General features: G+C 36.7%; 1 protein-coding gene across 2 annotated transcripts in view; it reads left to right on the top strand.

Moving 5' to 3' along the window:
- CDIN1 (CDAN1 interacting nuclease 1) overlaps positions 1 to 19,542 on the top strand; it is a 214,255-nt gene that overhangs the window by 26,906 nt on the left and 167,807 nt on the right. The window contains exon 1 of one of the 2 annotated variants that reach the window (XM_045583796.1): positions 9,001 to 9,141. The exons of the other annotated variant lie outside the window; for it this stretch is intronic. The gene's annotated coding sequence lies outside the window, so the exon portion shown is untranslated. Of the gene's footprint in view, positions 1 to 9,000; positions 9,142 to 19,542 lie in introns of those variants that run through there. 2 annotated transcript variants of the gene reach the window in all.

The raw sequence follows: 19,542 nt of genomic DNA, 5'->3' as shown, positions 1-19,542 counted from the left end.
AGGCATTACCATATTTTTGTTTATGTGGTTACATATATCAGCTATAAAAAATTATTATTTTTTTAATATAGTGGAATATACCAGTGATTTCCATGACTTAAAAACAATGGTGGCTTTAGAGCCTTGTCCTCTATATTTCTCTATTAATAAATATTAATAAAATAACTATTAATAAATTATGTAAGACAATTTATTAATAGTTACATCAAATTTTCTTGAACTTCATGAACCTGTTTTTTAATTAATGTCTCTTTTCCTAAATACATTTTCACTAAAAGCTATATCCTTTAAAACCTGTACTGGGTGTTTTTGTGCATGCATTTTTGTACTATAGCAGTAAAACTGTTGTCATCGACAATTATGAAATGTATAGAAAACTTTTGTAGAGGACTTATAAATTACAGGCGAATTTGCAGTTTTGAGCTACAAACTTTATAAAATAGAAAGATTTACCTTCCTATGTCACCGCTGGCATTTTTGCTTCACCGTAATTTAGTAAAGTTTAGATATCAATAATGCAATTTTAGTTAGTTGGACTTTAAAAAATATTTTAAAATTCCCTTTGTTCTTTGTAGAAACTCAAATAGATCATGAGAACCTAGTCCTGTTAAGTAACAACATTGCATGCTGACTGCTTATGAGATTGGGAGTGGAGTCGGCCTGGTGCCTGTGCTGGCTGGGATTTCCTATAGAGAGTAAATAAAGCTCATGGCTTCTGCTTGCGGTCAGGGTGTGACCACCATCCCTCACCTCAGCAGCAGACAGATTTGTTCATAGCTTGGTTTCCGAGGTTTAATAATCCCTCAAGAATTTAGAATGTTGTTGACTGTCCCCATTTACAACACTGAAGAAAGAAGCCTTGCAACAGGTGCAGCTGTATACTAATTGTAGGGCGTGTTTAATCTATCCAGAAGGGAGAGGGACTCCAAATTTGGTATCTTAAAGAGTGGAATGACCTTTTAAAGTCCCTAGATGAGAATTGCCAACAATCGCAACAGTCTAATTATACCCACAAGGAGTTGTGAAGTGCTTTTAAGTTTTCCTATACACCTAGAAGTTTGGTGCAGACTTAAAGTCATTAACATATGACAGATGCACTCCCTTTTCAAGGGCTCCTCTGATAAATTTTGATTGTAGAAGTGGGAATTTGACCCATAGCTTATCACTTGCTTCATTAGCTTGCTTGAGGACAAGGACTTTTTTTTTTTTTTTTTTTTTTTTTGACATGAGTGTTATCTTACTCATGTTCCACAGTTCCATCCGCCTCCTTCTCGCTGCTGATAGGAAGTCACAGCAGATAACCTTGATGCTGGTTTTTCCAAACTGTTTTGTGTATTGTGTAGCCTTACATATATCTTACGTAAAATTTACAATAGAATATTAATATTGCACATATCTTATTGTACATAATTTACTTTAATTGCATGAGATACCACCTTTATGTAATTTTTATTCTTCGTGGAAAAAATAGAAATATACTTCTTGGCTTATAAAGAAGACAGAAAATTTGACTTCTACATTTCCATGAGGTTGACTGCCTTTTGAAGTTGGAGAGAATAAGGAAGAGAAGTTTGGGTTTTCTCTAGGGGAACTCTGTACACTTATGGAGGAAAGCATGCTTCCTAAGAATGAGTGAGCTATGGAGGTGCCCTCCCTGAGGAGATATGGGAATGGAACATGGAAGAGCCTTATTCTGTAAACCCCGTGGCTGCAGCACTTAAGTGAAATTGCTCTTTATTATCTGGTTGGAAAATCATCTAAAATAAGCCATATAGGATTAAGGTTAAAAAGCTTCTGGTTAAAATCAGTTTTGAGTAATCTAATTCCCTTTCAACAGTATCTCTGTATTTACTTGTTTATGAGGCCGGTTTTAATTCCTTAATAGACTATATACCAGTACATAAACTTCATTGTAAAATGTTTTCTGTTAAATTAAAATCTCTGTTTATAGAAGCCACTGTTTCCTTAACCTTTAAGGATTATTTGTAAATTTCATATTCCCAACAGGCATACTCATAGCTAGCTGTGTTCCTGTCAATTACCAGGAAGCTCTTTTTGTACTATTAGGGCTGGTTAATTTACTCTAAATAAGGTTGCCACTAGCCTATGTATTTACCCCAAACAGGTTCAAGCCACAGAGAGACATTTGAGTTTGTGTTTAAAGCAGTAGGAGTTGATTTCTTAACTGGCTAATGCCATTTTGGTGGCATTCTCTGGGTTAGTCAGTGGAAATAGTGACAGCAGGTGCTTTCTTGGTCCCTGTGTTCACTCAGCGGATACACTAAGTTGTTAAAATTATAGGTGCTCTTGGAAATCTGTGAAAATAAACTGGAAGGACCTTTGTTCCCACTGTTCCGTTATCAGACTGTCCGATAGGTGGGAAGTAACATCCATAAGTGAGGAGATTTTGAGGACCAGGATGGTGTTCAGTGGAAATATCGTATTATCTGGTATCTCCGGGCAAGAGCTCCTGCTTTTTTCACAGGGATCCTGTGAAGAACATTAGATATGTATTTCACAGAAGAATCTGAGGTCATAATTTTAGAGTATTCAAAATAATTCTTCTTTCTAATTTGAAATTAAATTGCAGTCTTGCGCCACATAAGGACAGGGGTATGTTTGAGAGGTGTGTCCTTAGATGATTTTGTCATTTTGTGAACATCATAGAGTGTACTTACACAAGCCTAGGTGGTATGGACCTACAACACACCTAGGCTATATGATATAACCTATTGCTCTAGACTCCAAGCCTGTGCAGAATGTTACTGTACAAAACAACATGAGATTAAATCAAGCACCTGAGAAAATTATGCAATCAAGAGATGAAGTGTGCAGATGTATGAAGCTACTGCCAGCCTAACACAGCACACTGTTTTACAGCAAACTTTTTTTTTTTTTTTAAGTAGAAGGAATACACTCTAAAATAATGATGGAAAGTATAGTAAATACATACTCCAGTAACAGTCATTTATTATCATTACCACCAGGTCTTATGTACTGTACATAATTGCTATATGACTGGTAGTACAACAGGTTTCTTTACATCACAAACACACGAGTAATGCATTGTGTTACGATCATATTACTAAATTAAGTGACGGCTTGGAATGAGCTATGTTAATAAAATGCTAAAGATAAAAATGTGCAAATCAGTGAAAGTGTGTTTTGAAAAATAACTGTATACTTGTAAAGATTTAGGGCCCCATTAACTTGAAATGAAAGAAAACCTTGAACTGAGTTCCATTGCTTTTAAAATGTAATGAGTCAGATATGGTCTGTGAATTGTATTCATTTAGATGAGAAGTGGGAAGAGTCCTTCCCGGTTCCCTGGCCACAGGCTCCAAGCCTACGAATCTAAGGCCCAAGAGGAGGTCTGGCTTCCAAAGCCAGTCTTGCCGCTGTCTTGAAGGCATGGCCCTGGGCAAGTCACTTACCCTTGGAGCTTTAGTTTGTCCGAGTTGATAGCAAGAACACCTTCTTTTTAAAATATCTATATATTTATTGATTTTAGAGAGGAAGGAAATGGGAGGGAGAGATAGAAACATCAATGATAAGAGAGAATCATTGCTTGGCTGCCCAGTAGTGGGGGTTGAGCCCACACCCTGGGCATGTGCCCTGACTGGGAATCACACTGTGACCTCCTGGTTCATCGGTCAATGCTCAGCCACCGCCCGCCAGGCAAGAGCTCCTGCTTTTTGCACAGGGATCCTGTGAAGATGCATGCATGCTGGGTAAAAGCTTTAACAACTGTGTAGTGCCAAGGTAATCCCCTGCCAACCTGGGAAAGGAAACGTTTGACAGTCTGTGGGAGAGAAATGAAATGAGAGCTTCTCTCTAGGTGACCACACCTGGCTCTCTGAGTGTTTAGAATCGGGCATGTACCCCTAGAGGCGACTCTGGCTGACTATGATCTCAGGGTTCTTAAGGCGTGACTATATTGCTAATGTCATTTGGAAGCAACATCTAGGCAACAGTTCACAAACCATAACATGGGGCATTTTCAATCAGTAAGCAGGTATTTGCACTAAAAACAAAGCAAATGGCAACTGCATCAAAGCACAGGGATAATCGTATGTTGAAATGATATTGGCATAAAGCAAGGGGCAGGTAGAAAGCCACTTGGAGTTGTGGTGTTGTGGAGAAGCAGCTAATTGCTTGCCCCCACCCCACCCCCCCTTATCACTTTGCTTCTTTTAAGTGACTTAAGCAAGGTAGACGTTTAAATTGTGCCTTTATAAATCTTTTTCATTTATCCATGTGAAAATTATAAATGTGTGATTGCTCAGGCCTTTATCCAGCCTCAGCTGTGTAGTATATTCTCTCTTTTGGATAGCTAAAAAGATGCTAGCTTTTGTGTCGTTTATCCTGGGAAATAAATGAATAACTTTCCTTCACATCTCTTTTTTGCCACACTTCCTTTGATTTGGATTGGTTCATAGATAATTGTGTTGGGGAGGGGGTGGAGAGTGGGTATGTATTTATTTTTACTTTATGTGTAAGGATAATAAGAATATATGAAGTCTAGTTTTTTTCCTGGATTTTACTTTGCATATATTAAGTTACCGGTTCTCGTCAATAGCTACTCGCTCCAGAAGGCTAAGTGTCTCCAGAATTGGTGACCTGTTTTTAAGAGAACGTATAAAATCTTTCTAAATGAAAAATCATTCCAGCAGTGTCTAATATTAGCAATTTTCCTCTGTCTGCTTTTAGAACTTATTGGCCAACCAGGTCAGACATTATTAAAGTTCAAGGGATCCAATGGGAAAAGTAATGGTTTTGTGCTACTATGAATTTTAAATGTTGCCATTTTCCCGTGTTATGGCATCATCTGTGCTACTAAAAATGTATAGAACTTTTAGACCAAATTCAGGGTCAAGGTTACAAGAGTGATGATGTGTCTGACTCATTCTCTTAGAATTATGTTGCCTAAATTATCTGAATACCATTTGGTACCAAGATACTTATATCAGGTCATTTCAAAGAACTTACTATAAGAAGATTTTTGTTTGTTTCATCATTACTTGGAAATTTATACAGACATGATTGGCGAATCTGAACTCACAGGACATGATAAGTGGTATTTACTCTGCTGAAATAGTAGGGAGTTCTTTGTTTCTGAGAGTAACTGTTTTGTGCTCAGCAAAAGTCTTTTAAACCTAAAACTCTTGGGGAGGCTGAGTCTTCTGCAGCATACATTCTGAGAGTGCACTCTCTCCAGCATATGCAGTGTGTCAACAAACAGCTGCTTAGTAAACAGCTGTTGAATTACTGAATAAATGAACTGACCATAGGAGTGGCTTCTAAGTATGTAGTCATGTAACATACAGAACGAGTGGATTTAATGAAATGAAGAGAAACTGAGAAAAAGATTTACACAAAATCATAATGGCTCAGTTGAATCAATCCAGGCTTGCCTACTTTTCTTTTGAAATAAAGTGAAATGTCCATGTCTCATAAAATCAATTGCTTTTTAATTTTCTTGCAATTATTATTATTATCTTAGAAGAGGAGGAAAAACGGTTTGTGTTTTGAGAATCAAAACAGTCCATGCCTAAAGATAGTAAATATTATACTTAGGGGATTGTGTCTTGGACTGAAAAATCAGAGAGGCCTTTGCCTTTTAGCAAATGAATAGCAATTTGTTTAATTGCTGGTATCTCCAGCTCTAAATCTGGTTGCTCGCCAATGGTTTTTGGTAAGTGAAATCCATATACTAGTATATAAAAGCCCAGCAACTGGAACAGCAGAATAACTGGTGGCTATGAAGCACCAGGGCAGCCAACCAGCCTGATCCAGCCCCCTATTGGCCAACAACATCTTGATCAGGGGTGGGGCTGGCTGGAGGGGGTGAGGGGGAGAGCATGAGTGTTTGGTGACTGGCCTATAGCCTCTCCCTCCAGCAAGCCCGGCCCAATGGGCCCCCATTGGGGCAGGTCAGCTGGATCTTAACCATGAACAAATTCATGCACTGGGTCTCTCTCTAGTTCATTATAATAATGATTGGAGAGCCCTTTCAATGAAATAACAGATATCAAGAGTTTAAAATGGCTTGGATATACTATACAAGAGTTAGGGAAACCGAGATAGCTTTGAAATAGAGAGTTAACTTTTACCCATATTATATTGCTGTTAATTGTAATACCTTTGTTTACGTGACTGTTGAGTTCTCTGGGTCCTAAGGACTTCCTGGAGCAGAGTTGCTATCCTGAAAGAGATAAATTTCTGCCCTGCTTAATCCACAGTTACTTTGGATTTTCTATCCCTTTCAGTTAAATGTACCCCATCTGATGTAGAGATAAAGATACTGGGTTTTATCACATTGGACTCTGGACTATGAGGTCCAGTCAGAGCATAAGTGGATCAGACCAAGTTTCTGACCAAATTCAGAAGTACCTCAAGATGGGTGCCTGGGGGGTCATGGAGCTCTTCAGTAAGGTGAGCAGTTTTATAATCCCCAGGGCCTCTACTTTCCTGGTTCTAGATGAGGTCTGACTGAGTCAAAGCTCAGACATGGCTGTCTGATTTCCCCACAGTGACTTGTTTACATTACCTACCTGGATGCCATAGAGAGAAGAGAGAGAGTTAGGTCAGGGTGAGGTAACTGGCAATACCGTGCAAGGAACAGATTGGGGTGCTCTTTTCAAGCACCCTATTTATAGTCTTGCCAAGAACATCTTTTTTCTTGAGGTCATCTACCTCACTATTTATTGAAGTCTTTAAAAACAATAATTGATTGTGATGAACTTTTTGACAGCAAAGGCTGTCACTGAATGTTGCTGTTGCTTTTTGTATGGGCAAAATTTCTAGGCCTTAAAAATTAATTAGTAGCACACACTCTCCTATTTTTGTTTTTTTTGTAAACTTAAGCTCACTTGTTATGAGGTACTACTGGGTACCCCCCTTTTGGTTTGGGAAACCAAAAGTCTTCTTTAACAATGCCATCACTGTCCTGTGTTCACATGTTTATATACTGTGTTGCCTGTGGGTTGCTGTGATTTAGTTTTTCCCTCAGAATGGATCTGCTGGGTATGGGGTGTGTGCATACTAAGGAATTGGGGGTGGGGGTGGGGGTTGATGGAGGGTTATTCTTTACTTAAATCATCATTTGAAAGGCTGCTCTGGGCAAGGTTATGTGCTAAATGTTGATGATGTAATATCAAAAAAAAAAAAAAAAAAGGTAAAAGGAGCCCCTGCCTTAAAGAACTCTGAGACTAATGAAAAGAGCAAATGAAGAAAGGAAGAACACTTTAAATTAAAATTAAACCTGAGTCTTATTTATGGGCTCACTAAATCCAGAAGGCTGAAGGGTTTCACAAACTCTTAGACCAAAGCAATTTTGTTGAGAGCCCTTGAAACAGCAGTGCCAGTCTCCAACAGCTGATGTGAAATCCTTCTAGGTATGTTTCTTAATGCTTAAAATTAAGATTTTATTTATTTATTTAAAAAACACAGGATTCCTCCACTGGTCTTTTGTTTGGTTGTTTTTGGTTGGAAGCCACATGTTTTCCCTCTGGTTTTCTTCTTGAGACATTGTCTAATTGTCAGTATTCTGGCACAGTCAGTTTTAATGTAATTGTTGTGGGAATTCCCAGGTATCCTCCCTATTTTTATTTTAAAAACAATTCTGAAGGAGAATATTTGCCTTTGCAGTGGATTTCAATGGAGTCTAACATTGGGCCAGTGAGAGAATAGGGAGAGAAACCATCAGAAAAGGGAAATGAATGTCTGTACAGGAAAATGTAGGCAGTACTATCAAGAGTCTGTCTTCATCTCATTGTCTGGGAAGCAGGTGGCACCCTCTGAGGCGTGGGGAGGAGAAGCCCCATCTTAGTCACAGTGGACCGGGAGCTGGGGGAGCTGGCTCTCAGGACTGGGAGTCACAGAATTGAGCTCTGAGAGATTCTCTGCTTTAGGAGCTGGATGCTTCTGCGCATGTTTTGGTAATTTTTTCTAAGCATACGTTTTCTCATCTGCAGGTAGAAAGCAGTCTTTTCAACTGGTATCCAGTATTGTTTTGCGAATCTAGTGTATATGAAATTATAAGGAATTTTACCTATTTTATTGTTTTAAAACATTATTTATACAGCAATTTTGTTAGTCTCCTACTTAGAGGGACAAATTCCTTGATATAGCTTTGCAAAACTAGAAAGGACAGTATTGATATAATTACAATATTTAGGGAAAGTTTTTCTTCTTAACACCCCTCCCCTTTCCTCCCCGCAAGGGCTTTTAATAGAATTGCTTTGGTCTCAGAATTCATGATAGACTAAATGAAATCCTTCAGTCTGCTGGATTTAGTGAGACCATAAATTAGTCTCATGGTAAATGTATCTTTCTTTTCCCCTTTTCATTTGACACAATTCATTGAAATGACAACTGCTCATAAGTGGTTAGAATTTTATGTGTGGGAAACTTAGAGGGAAAAACTTTTTAAAGTGGGATATTTGTTCCTTTTATCAAATGTATCGTTTGCATTTGGTCTCACCTGCATTTGATCCTTTTCAGGGTGCTTATGCTTAAAAATAGATTTCATTGTGTTCCTTGATGTCTATATCTTGGAACTGAAAGAGTTTATATTCAAAATAGACGTTCCAGTATTTTCACTATCACAGGTAGGGAGTGGGCTTGTGGGAGGGGCGGGGACCATTGGACCTGCCTGTAGACTCCCCTCTCTCCCCTTAACTGGCACAGACCAGGTTGGGAGGAAACCAAAGCAGGTGTTTTGGAGGAGGTGTAGAGTAGAGGAGGCCACTGTGGAGCTCCGTCATGGGGAGCCAGGCCCAGCAATCGGGCTGGCCTCTCGCATGGGGCTTGATCTCCTGGCAATAACAGATTCTCCGGTATCTGTAATACAAGAAGGGTTTGTAAAGACAATATCCCCATTACATAAAAATCTGGGAGTCATATTTTACATCAGCAGCCTTTGGACCGAGTTGGAAGAAATAAGAGGAGCCAGTGTGACAGCAAATAGGACTTAATCTCGGGCACTGGAGTGTTTGGCCAGAGCTACTCACATTCGTCCTCCCTGAGGTTCAGGTTGGTCTGGGAGTCATGGGAAGGCTCCAGGAGGAGGTCACATAGCTCCAGGAGGTACCAGGCAGAGCCTGGTGCTTCTAGCAGGTGCAGCCAGCACATCCCCAGGTGAGTCCTGTCTTGAGATACCTCAGGGCTTGTATCAGGGAAGGCAGCCTTTCTGGCTCCCTCTGATCTGGGGAGGCATTTTGATACTGAGAAGAGAATTTAAGTTTCTTATGTCAAAATCTTTCCAAATATGTGAGAGACAGTTCTTTGGAGCTACTGATGCACTAGGCATGTCCAAATGTGGGGAGAATCAAATGCAATGAAAGCTTCAGTTCTTTCGAATAAAGGGAACCTGCCATTGTCTTTTTTGGTTGGGTGGTGTTTTTTAGGAGCATAATGAAATCCAGTCACATTATATAATATCATGTATTATAAAATATAAAAATGTATATTTTCTGAATTTTTATTTCTTGTTTTGCAAATATGTTTTTGTTGATTTTTAGAGAGAGAGAAGAAGGGAGAAGAATAGAGAGGTAGAAACATTGATGAGAACATTGATGAGAAACATTGATGATGAGGTAGAAACATCATCGATTTGCTGCCTCCTGCACGGCCCCTACTGGGGATCCAGCCTGCAACCAGGGCATTTGCTCTGACTGGGAATTAAACCAGTGACCTCTTGGTTACTGGGTCGATATTCAACTGCTGAACCACACCAGCTGGGCTGAATTTTTATTTCTTACATAAATAATATTAAAATCAGAAAAGAAGAATAAAGAATAAATAAATCACCTGTAACTCTAAACTCTTAGTTTTTTAAACTGCTTTCTTTTATAGACCTTGAAATTATGCTTACTTAAAATGATAATGATAAACATACTATAAATATAAACATAGTATAAATGTAACTTTGAGCATATTTCACCTCAAATTAGAGCTAAAAATGTACTCATTTACAACCAGCAGTTGCCCATTAACTTAACTGGGTGATGAATTCAGATCTGTTGAGATGAACTTGAATGGTGAGAAGGGAGAAGCCTTGTGTGCAGGACCAGGATCCATTCTCTTGGCAGGTGTGGTGGTGGGGCGGGGGTAGTGATCTGCTGCAGGAGGCTCAATGGTGGAACTCTCAGCACTCTGGGCAGGGAGGTGGCAGTGAATCTGATGGAGTTTGGGCATCGTTCTTGACTATGAGGCTCCGGAGCCTGACTTTATGGTGCTGCGGGAGATGCCAGGAGCTTTCTAAAAGTCTAGAGTCACTTCCCTTTGTGTTGACACTTGATTGAGTGGATTGTTTGCAACTAATAACCTAGTGATGTTGGAATACAAGTTTTTGAAAGTAATTTTATCACTTGGATGCTAAAATCCAAGTATTATGCAGGGTTTGAGGCCAAACTGCTATGTTCGCATGCCAGCTACGTTAATTCGGGTAAGGTACTTCCACCTTTGCCTCAGTTTCTTAAATACTACTACTGCTTCTATTATTGCAGTGATGGCAGTTAGGTAAAATAGTACCTGGTACTCAAGGAACTTTCCACCAGTGTTGCTATCTTTGTTGTGGTCATCACCATGATCACCATGACAGTAGTTATTTGTTGAGTACCTACTTTTTATTAGACTAAAGGACTTCAACAGAAATGGAGAAAAGTTACAAGTTGGATATTCTGGCAAAAGTCGTGTTGTGCATAAACTTAGTGACTATACTCCATATCTGCTGATCCTCTGGGTTTTCCTTAGGACACACAGAGAAGCAGGGAAGGCATTCACCACCATCTAAGATTGGTTTTATTGGAATGAGTGACGTTAAGTGCTGAGATTAACTGCCAAAAGGATTTGATTGTGAATTAAGAATAAAAGGCTGTGGTGAGAGTTAAAATTTTGTGTTTAATAAGAGAAGAGCTTAATGCATTTTGAGGCATTCCTTTTGTTGTTTTAATATTCTTAGCATTTATTATTAAAGTGGGGTGGTTGTAGAATAATTATAGTGCACATGATGATGATGATGTTTTAGAGAAGATTGAAGTTCTACAGTTTTTCAAACTAATGTAATAGGGAAAATATAGTATCTGAAGCTTCAAATAGTTTGACCTCATAAGAACACTACTGAGGCTATATAAAAGCACTACTAAGTATTCAGGAAGTTAGTTTTTTTGCCAATTCCTGCATTTCCTTGTTAAATTCTTAAATGAAAAGCATAAGTTTGGCAATTGGAGTTTGGGTGTAGAGGATAAAAGACTCGGAAAGGGTATGAGATTATTAGTACTATTATGTTAATAAAACTGAAAAATTATTTGGGGAGAAAACAGTTGAGATGGTAGTCTGATTTTTATAAATTACAACAATTAGAAAGTGATCTGGCCAATCATTTTTACTGTTCTCTTTATAAGGTCTCTGTGGCCTATTAAATTAAGAAAGATTAGGAGGGCAGAACACATACTTTGTATAGAAATGGAGTAAGGAAATATTTTAAGTGGTTTTGTACTATATTCTAAACTTTTTACTGTGAAAAGGTTGAAAAGTAATTGTGCTTATTAGACATAGACTAGCAGCATTATGGTTGCAGAATTCAATTAGATGTTCATTCATTCATTTATGATGATGTAGAGTGGCAGAATGACTTGGTATTCTAGCAGGATTTCAACCCTGAGAAAAGAAGATTACTCAGACTTTTTTTTTTTTTTTTTTTTTTATAAACAAAAGCCAGAAAATATTTGAAATCCAGAGAGGGGGAAGAAATGGACACCAGTGAGTAAGATCAGAATGCTTCATAAAATTCAGTACGGTATGTGGAATAAGTAAGTTGGTACAGGCACACATTTAGTTCTCTGTGGAAGTTTTTAGAATCTATGTCCCAAGAAAGAGACAGTTAAAAAAGAACTAAAGAGAGAGCTTAGCTCATCCCTAAAACTCAAGAATTGGCTATCTAGCTGAGAATATTGAAGACACTAGTGACTAATTATTAGCTCTCAAAGTGTAGCCTACTATGAAAAGACCTCAGTGTTTAATTCATTTTTGGGCTACCATAACAAAATACCAGAGATGGATCACTTGAACAATAGACATTTATTTTCCCAGAGGTCTAGAGAGTTTGAGAAAAGGCTGCTAGCATAGTCAGGTCCCGGTGAGGGCACTCTTCCGGGCTTGCGCAGACAGCACCTTCTCACTATGTCTTCACTTGGCCTTTCCTTGGTGCATGCACTCAGAATGATCTCTTTCTTCTTCTAAAGCAACTAATCCCATCATGAGGGTTCTTCCCTTGTGACCCAGTCTAACCCTGATTACCCCTCAAAGGTCCCTTTTCCAAACACATTGTAATTTGTTACGGCATCTTAGAAAACTAAAATATCTGCCTATAGTAGGATGTTAAATAAATTTTTACTTTTAAGATAAAGTAAAAGTGTTTGGCAGGCTGTTCATTTAAGAAAACTGTTTGAGGGAGAGTAGAATTGGTAGTGTTTTTAGCTCTGAATGTTACTGTGGCAAAGTGAACAATATTATTTGGTGCTATTTTAGGTGTAACGCTTTTGCAGAAGAAAAAGCAAATGATACCATGGAGTTGGAAGAAAATGATTATTGGTTAGTGGTAAAAGTTATCTCATCCCCTCCATGGTAATAATATAATGAGTTGTCTACAAAATTACGCTGAACATTGTTTGTTAGAAAAGTGATTTTGTTTTGTCATTTTAATGAAAATGGATAATAATTGTTCTCTAGTGTCTCATTTTTATATATTTAACCATTTTGACAAGTGCCTTTCTAAAATTAAACGCATTTTAAGGATGAGAAGTATCTCTATTTTCCTTAACATTGGCCACCTTGTTAAGTTTGAAGTTGCTGCAAAGGGGTGGGAGCCTGTATAATCCTCATGACTTATTTGTCTCTTTTTTGGGGGATTACCTGGTCTAAGTCAGATACCTTCTCATAAAAAGACTCTTAATACTTGAAGAATTGTGAAGTTGAATATAATATATATAAATATATTTTTAAATAAATTATTCAGCTAAATATCTGGTGGTTCTTTTATTAAATATCTATGTTCAGTTTTGCATTAAAAATAAGGTAATTTTTAGCAGTGAAGTAGTTATGGTGTGTGTTACACCATGAGGTGATTATTTAACCTCTATTGGGGAAAGGGGTACCTTATAATCAATGGTGAATGAAAGGAGTTAATTATTTTCCTTCATGTTCTCACCCTGTGGTCTGATTACTTTAAATGCCTAGAAGTCTTAATAAACAATTCAATCACTATAGCTATTGACCTAGAATAGACCTGCTGTTAGGCCCACACAGAAATGTCCAGTGTCAACATGATTACAAGTCATTATTATTAGGACCAAGGCAGTTTCCTGATACACTATACGTACTTGAAAGTTTCAGGACTGTATGCAGAGAGAAATTTAATCTAAATCTTTGAGATGTGAAATTGATAGAAATCATAGAACTTTTAAGATGAAAATGGATTCTACATTGCTGAATCATATGAGACCTCTATGCTTAACTTTTTGAGGACCATGCTAATTGTTTTCCAAAGAAGTTGTACCAATTTATAACCCTACCAACAATAAATGAAGGTACCAATTTCTTCACACACACACACACACAAAATAAAGAAAATAAAAAGAAAGAAAATAGATTCTACAGTCATGAATCTAGGTACAAATGGTAAAACTGAGTTTTTGAAATATTAAGTGATTTTTCTAATTGGATTTTAACCAGTTAACTGCCATGGTATTTTGAATTTAATTTAAAAGGTCTGCCATGGTATTTTGAATTTCATTAAAAAAGATCTGCCTCTTGTGTCTATAGACACTTATGGTGTACAAATGGTTAAGTATCCCAAGAATAAAAATAGTAGTTCTCAAAGGAAGTTCCTTAACAGTACAACTTTTGATGCTCCCTATTGTTTAAAAATAATTATAGAATACATAAAGATGCCTGTCAGAAATTTGTAAGAGAAAACTAGGTTCTGAGGAACTGGAAAATGGTCCTACATCAGATGAAACAGCACATTACCTGGAAAAATAATCACTTTCCATATTGTGAGGTCATATTTAAAAATTTTGCATGTATAATAGAAAAAAAAACTGACATAGAGGAAAGATTTGATCTCCCATTCATTGCATCTTTGGGTGGTAAGAAGTGGGAAATTGTGAGTTTGGGGTCTCTTGGTGATATAACTATGTTCTTGGATTTTTTTGCTTTTGTATTTGTATTTATGGTTTAATTTGTACATATCGGTACAAATTGATACATTATGATTATTAGAATAATAAAACTATTAAAATATGCAATATTCCCACCTGTAGAGATGACCTAACAAACTGTTATTCCAGTTAGCCCTGCTTATAGCACAACTTACTTCTTTTATATATACCTGTACTTGGTATAAAATAATGCTTTGTGTAACCTTGGACAATTCATTTCATTTCTATGATCTTTAGTTTTGTTATTTTTAAAATGAAAGGCTTTGGCTTGAATAAAAATCCTCTAATATCTCATCTCTTGAAATAGTTCTCTTACTAAAATAACTTCATTCAATAGTGATAGCATGGTATAGGATCCCAAGTCCAATTATTTCCCTAAAGAGTAGAAGTTCTCCAAGTAGAATAAGGAGATTCTAAGAACATTCTAGATTCCAGAAAAAAACATTAATTTATGGTCATGTGGTGAGATTAAAGTATAAAATGCTTGGGGGACTGAAGGTGGGAAAGAGTTGTGGGAGGCTAAAAAGCAGATGCTGAAGCCAGAGTTTCAAGTGCTTTGCCGGTGAGTTTGAACTTCATTGTATGGGTAATAGACACCTCCTGGGATTTTCAAGCCAAGCGGGTAACATAATCTGATGTGTATTTTAGAAGTGTTGGTAAATTGGATTAAAGGGTACAGAGATATGAAGCAAGGGAAGTGAATCAGGACTCTATTTAGTAGCACAGGGGAATAGGAACAAATGTGAAAAACTTTTGATGGTAGAATTAATAAGACTCGATGACTTTTTAGATGTTTCAGGTATGGGGAGGAAAGAATCAAGAATGACTCAGATTTTCACTCTAGCAGCTGTGTTTATGGAAATGGTTGATTTAATGGAGGTTGGGTATAAAACACTTTGGTGGGAAAGGAAGGTGGTGGTAAATTTGTCTTTAGAATACTTGTGGCCAAATAGGTGAAAAGTCCCATAAGTAGTTACAAAACTGAGACTGAATATGAGTAGAGTTGAGGCTGGAAAAGAAAAAAAAATGTGTGTGTGTGTGTGTGTGTGTGTGTGTGTGTGTGTGTGTGTTCTGGAGTTATGCAAGTGATTGGGAAAATAACAGAGTGTGCTGTCACCCACATGAACATACAAGATGAAAAGAAAAGAAGGTTGAGGACATCTACCTGGGAAATTTCAGGGGAAGAGTTTAAGCAACCAAGGAGAAAGATAAGTGGTTAACAGAGTAGGAGGAGAGATTAGAAAGTGGTGTCCTGGAATTCATAAGAGGAAAGATTTTCAAGAAAAGGAGGATAGACAAAAGTGCAAAATGTTTGAATGTGTTCAGGGGTTTGCTGTCTTTGGGGTTGTATAGTATTTATGGAACCAAAGACCTTCAAAGACATTTGGTAATGAAGAGAAATAGTGATGGACAGTACTTTGAAAAGTAAGCAGGTTTTAACTTAGGAAGACAGAAGTGTGCTTGGAAATAAATGAGTAATCGCCAGAGGGAGGAAATAATGAAAGACATACTAGCTAATACTCTATGCAGAGTTGGAAGAAAGTTGAATTTTCACCAACAAGGGAAAAGTTGTAAATATCTTTACATACAGGATATTGTTATCTGTTAACTTTCCTTGTGCTTTCTCTCTCTGGTTTTCAATGAAATTACTATAAACCTAATATAAAGACCTCTTATAATCTGATTTATTAAACAAAGAATTAAATCATTGTAGAAAGAAGGAATTGGTGAACATTTTTCTAAAATGTATTTGCTATTTATATGTTGTTGAAGTTAGAGGGATTGCTTTAGAGAAAATGATCAGACATCTGGTCTTGCAAGCAAAATTAAGTGTCTGTCACCCAGGCTTCTTAGTCTTTATCTGATTTTTATTATGCTAGTTCTTAAAAGTTAATACATAAATTTAATTAGAAAGGAAAGAAATGTAGGTACTTAAGACTAATTAAATCAGAACACTTATGATAGGGTGAGACTTAGAGCAGAAAAGACTTGAAGACAAATTTATCCCACTCCTCTTTGATTTTTTTCTTATTTTTATTATGAAATATAGCACACAGAGAAAAGAATAGAGAATAATATAATGGACTCTATGAATCCACCTCTGTTTATATTTGTTTCAGATGCTTTTTAAACTTCATAGAAATGAAATATTCAGACACCATTTTACAATCCTTTCTCCTTCAGATATTTATTTATTATTTAAAAGCACTTTCCTTGATTTCTTTCCTCTTCTTCTTTACTTGTGGTATCTATTGTCTTAAGTTTAGTGCTTATAAGCCTCATGTGTTGTTTTTTTTAATGTACCCATATATGCACATGAAAGAAAGATAGTTATATTTTGCTGTTTTGTACTATATTTAAGTGGTATCAATGTATTTAGAATCCTGTAACATGCTTTTATTTATTTTATTTTTTGGTAAATACTATATATTTTAAATGTATCCATGTTGATATCTGTTAGAATAAGTTCCCTACTTTGATTCAGAATGTATTAACTATTCATGACCATGCATTCTTAATGGATTTTAAGATAAGTTTATCAGTTTCTATCATAAAACTGCGTTGTAAGTTTCATTGGATTTTTATTAACATTATTGATTGATGTATAGAGAGTTGACCATTTTATTTATACTATCTTTCTACCCATGATACTTCTTTGTAAAAATATCTCTACATTTAGTCAGGATCTCTTTTATTCTCTTTAGTAATGTTTTATACTTTTCTATAGAGGTTTTAAACTTTTTTGTTAAATATATTTCTAAGAACTTTATGGTATTTATTGTGAATGAGATCTATTTTCTATTTCATTTTCTAAATGAATACTATTAACTTTTAAGAATTCTGATTATTTTTATTCCAGTTATCTTTATGATATCTCTTACTAGATTTTATAATTTGCAGATTCTTTTAATTTTTTTTCTGCTATATAGAAAGGCATCTCATCTATTAATACAAATGAAGAGAGTTTTATTTATTCTTGATTCTCTTATTTCTTTTTCTGTTATTTTGTACTAGGATCTCCAGTTTGCTAGAACATTCTAGAATAAAATAAATTCCTTTCTCCTTTTTTCTATTATCCAATTAGAGCAATAATTTTCTCCAACTATTTATACATACCACTATCATTGCTCAATATTGCATATTTTTATTATTGCCATCATGATTTCTTCTTTATGAGTTAGTTAGGAATGTAGTTTTTAATTTCTAAAAATGAAGGTTTTGCAGAAATAACTTTTTAATTATTGAATTCTAATTTAATTACCCTTGCATCAGATGTAGTCCAACCAAGTCCTGAGTAGAACTTTTGACAGCTTTATAGGGCTAGAGGACAAGGCTTAAAGATTAGGACCCCCTGAAGGTGGGAGCTCTTTAAATCCCAGGCTTTGATTTGAGGTAGGACCTTAAAGGACTGGGTCCTAGGAGTAAATGTGAACTAAAATAAACAGTCTACATTACTGTATTTCAACTTAAAGTTTACCTCATTGGCCTCCTAAAATTGGACCAAGCTGATTTTGTACTCCTAGTGCTCTCAGAATTAAACTACAAGCCTCTCTGGAGAAAGACATCATTCTAGTATTCAAATTATTTATAATTTTTTAAAGTAATATGGCACTATATATATGTATTATTTGCATATTAACCAAATATAAATTTGGCTAATATGCAAAGTGTCCCCTCCGGAGTTCAACTTGGAGACAGGGAGTTTGATCGCTTGCTATGATGTGAACTGACCACCAGGGGGCGGCGTGGAATGAAGGAAGGCCCTAGCCAGCAGCTGGCAGCCCAGGAAGTGAGGCCCTGGCTGGCAGCTGGAAGGCCCTAATAGTCCCTGATCGCTGGCCAAGCCTAGGGACCCTACCTGTGCACGAATTCTGTGCACCAGGCCTCTAGTACAGTCATAACAGAAAGCATAATAGTGTGAATGAGACCTAGTAGAATCTGTAAGAAATAGAGTCCATGGAGCTTAGGTATTGGAAGTACTAAACAGAACTTCTATAATTGTTGTTTATTGAAGATGCTTTAAAAAAAAAAAAAGATTGAAACATTCTGCAGGGAACTTATTTTAAAAAGAAACATATAGAAAATCTATAAGTGAAAAATACAGTAACTCCAATTGGGGGGATTTAACTCAATGGATATGTTATCATATATAGCAAAACAGAAATTACTGAAGAGAGAATTACCGAACTGGAAGATAGGTCAGAAGAAAATACTCAGAATGGAACATAGGATAACAGAAAGGTGGAGTGTATTAAGAGAGTGTGAAGAATAAAGGATATAGGAGGGAGGGCTAATTGGAGTTTCAGGAGAAGGACAACAATGTTTGAAAAACAGTGATGAATGGTATCCAGCTACATATTTAATAAGTCCAACAAATTCTAAGTGGGTTTTACTAAATACCACACAATTATTGGGTCTAGTAATAATTAATGTCGTTTTTAAACATTCGTTTAAAATCTTGCTTGGCGTTGACTTGTATTGACATAACCTTCAAACACGTGGTATCTACAGAACGTGTGAAGTGCAATTAACAAGTTTTGCTTGAAAAAGTTTGTGTTTGGTTTGGTTTTTGTTGCAAAACTAGGGCTAAGAAGATGGCGGATGAAGAGCATATTCGGCACTGCATGCTTTACGAGTTCCAATTAGGAACAAAAGCAAGTGAGGCTGCAAAAAACATCTGTAGTGCTCTTGGTCAAGATGCAGTTAGCGCCAGAAAATGCCAGCGTTGGTTTGAGAAATTTCGCGAGGGAAATTTTTCGTTAGATGACAAGAGTGGTCGAGGCCGTGTGTCCAATTTTGATCAAGAAGCTCTTCAAGCTCTTTTGGTGCAAAATCCTCAAATTACCCAACAAGAGCTTGCAACAACTTTAAATTGTTCACAGAAAACAATTTCCAATCAATTGCATGCACTTGGCAAAGTCCAAAAGTTTGGAAAATGGGTTCCTCATGAGTTGACCGACAACAACCGTAATCAAAGAGTCACAATTTGCAGTTTGCTCCTCTCTCATCAAAACCGTTTGCCGTTTTTAGAGCAAATTGTTACCGGAGATGAAGAATGGATGCTGTATGTTAATTTGAAAAGGCGGCCTCAATGGTTGGACAAAAATGAGGCTCCGCAGCCCACGCCAAAACCTGACTTGCATGCGAAAAAAGTGATGTTGTGTGTTTGGTGGAATTTTAAAGGAATTCTTCATTATGAACTTTTACCATGTAACCAAACCATTACAAGTGCAGTGTATAGTGCCCAACTGGAAAGGTTAGCCCAAGCTTTAAGAGAAAAAGAACCCGCGCTGATTAATCGGAAGGGCGTAATTCT

Source organism: Pipistrellus kuhlii, unplaced genomic scaffold, assembly GCF_014108245.1.
Source record: "Pipistrellus kuhlii isolate mPipKuh1 unplaced genomic scaffold, mPipKuh1.p scaffold_m20_p_1, whole genome shotgun sequence".
NCBI classification, from domain to species: Eukaryota; Metazoa; Chordata; class Mammalia; order Chiroptera; family Vespertilionidae; genus Pipistrellus; species Pipistrellus kuhlii.
The sequence above is the reverse complement of the archived record's forward strand: the minus strand, read 5'-3'. Positions and strand labels throughout refer to the sequence as shown.